The following is a 2,500-nucleotide window of genomic DNA, read 5'->3' as shown; positions in this document are numbered from 1 at the left end:
GCATCGTCCCGCACTCCGGCAAAATTGGCCCGTGCCTTTTTCCATTTTTCTGTCCCTAAATTCATTGCATGATTTTAGATGGGGTTCCCAGCAAGCGGTTCGGCGTTCCGAGCGTTTTTGAATTTTTTATGATTTTTCCTATTTTCCGGCTTCCAAAAATCATAAAAAATAAAATATGTTGAATCTGGCCTCCAAATTTTGACAGTTTGAAGATTGTATTTTTCTTAGCATGTGTTCAAAAAATCAGGGCGAGACTCCAAGAATTGCTCCCAAAAAGGCCCATTATTCCTCCTCAGCAAGTCACTGTTTCCTCATGCCAGGCCGGATTTTTTCCTAAGCGCTCTTTAGGGGGGAAAGAGTAGGAGGGTTCCAAAGAGGCTAGCTGGGCTTGGCAGCGGCACTCCCCCCAAGTGCTGCCATGGCCTTTGAGGGGTCCCAAGGGCATGCCACGGCCTTGGCATCCCACCCACGGGGCATGCCCGCGCCTCGCCCGCGTGCCCACGCCGTGCTGCCACCTCCCCTCGGGCAGCGTGCATGCTAGGGCGCCCCCAGGTGCCTTGCTTGCCTGCCCCCGGGGAGCATGCCGGCGTGCCCACGCAAATGCCATGGCCTTGGGCGCCGCGTGCCTTGGCCTTAGGCTGGCACGCATGCCCAGTGCACCTTGTTTGCGTGCCTTGGCATGAGCTGCTTTGCACCTTGCCCACATATTTGGGGTGATTTCCTAAAGATGAGGGTTTTTGAAAAGTGAGGTTATTTTCCCCGGGAGGCGGGCCGGCGGGCATCCCGGGGGCATGCCCCCGGTGCACAGCCAGCGCGCATCGCCCCCGCATCGTCCCGCACTCGCAGGCAAAATTGGCCCGTGCCTTTTCACATTTTATTTTCCCTAAATTCATTCCGCATGATTTTAGAGGAGCTTTCCAGTGACAAGCGGCTCGGCATTAGAGCGTTCCTTGATTTTTTTATGATTTTTCATAATTTTCGGCTTCAGAAAATCATAAAAAATAAAATATGTGGAATACTGGACTCCAAATTTTTCATAGTTTGAAGCTTGTATTTTTCTTTAGCTTACGATAACGCAAAAAATCGGGGCAAGACTCGAGAAGCTGCTCCAAAAGGACCCATTATTCCTCCTCGACAAATCAATGTTTCCTCGTGCCGGAAGGTGAGTTTTTCCCTAAAGCGCTCTTTAGGGGGGAAGAGTAGGAGGGGTCCGAAGAAGTTTACCTTGGCTTTGGAGCGAGCACCCCCCCCAATCTTGCCATGGCCTTTGAGGGGTCCACGGGGTATGCCACGGCCTTGGCATCCCACCCCCGGGGCATGCCCGCCGCCTCGCCGCGTGCCCAGCGCCGTCTTGCCACGGCCCACTCGGGCAGCGTGCATGCTAGGGCGCCCCCGGGGCCTTGCTTTGCACCGCCGAGGGGCATGCCGGCGTGCCCACGCAAGCATGCCATGGCCTCCCAGCTGCCGTGCCTTGGCCTTGGACCCGGCTTTGCATGCCCGTACCTTGGCTGCGTGCCTTGGCCTTGAGCAGCTGGCACTTTTGCCCACATATTTGGGGTGCATGCCTTGGCCTTGGCCTTGGCCTTGGGTACTGCCACGTATTTGGCTGCCTTGGCCTTGGCCTTCGGCTGGCCCCCTTTGCCCACGCATATTTTGGGGGTGATTTCCTAAAGATGAGGGTTTTTGAAAAGTGAGGTTATTTTCCCCGAGGAGGCGGGCCGGCGGGCATCCCGGGGGGCATGCCAGCGTGCCCGCCGCGCCGCATCGCCCCGCCTCGTCCCGCACGCCGGCCAAATGGGCCCGTGCCTTTTCCCATTTTTACTGCTCCTAAATTCATTCCATGAATTTTAGAAGGAGCTTTCCGACAAGCGGCTTCGGCCATTAGAGGCGTTACAATTTTTATGATTTTCCTATTTTTTTGGAAAACTTCCGAAAATCATAAAAAATAAAATATGTGGAATATTTGGACTCCAAATTTTCATAGTTTGAAGCTTGTATTTTTCTTAGCATGTGTGCAAGAAATCAGGGCAAGACTCCAAGAGCGCTCCAAAAAAAGACCCATTATTCCTCCTCGAAACAAATCAATGTTTCCTCGTGCCGGAAGTGATTTTCCCTAAGCGCTCTTTAGGGGGGAAGAGTAGGAGGGGTCCAGGAAGAGGTTACCTTGGCTTTGGAAGCGGCACACCTGAAAGTGCTTGCCATGGCCTTTGAGGGGGGTCCACAGGGCCTTCTGCGACGGCCTTGGCATCCCACCCACGGGGCATGCCCGCGCGCCCGCGCCCGTGCGTCACGCACTTGGGGCACGCACGGCGTGCGTGCACGTGAGCCTGTGCCCTGCCCCCAGGGGCATGCCAGCGTGCCCACGCAAGCATGCCGAGGCCTTGGCTGCGTGCCTTGGCCTTGGCTGCTGCATGCATGCGTGCCTTGGCCTTGGGCAGCTGCGTGCCAGCCACGCAGAGCTGGCACCTTGACAGCCTTGGGCACAACGTGCCTATGGGGG

Source organism: Castanea sativa, chromosome 11, assembly GCF_040712315.1.
Source record: "Castanea sativa cultivar Marrone di Chiusa Pesio chromosome 11, ASM4071231v1".
NCBI classification, from domain to species: Eukaryota; Viridiplantae; Streptophyta; class Magnoliopsida; order Fagales; family Fagaceae; genus Castanea; species Castanea sativa.
Note: the sequence above shows the minus strand (reverse complement) of the source record.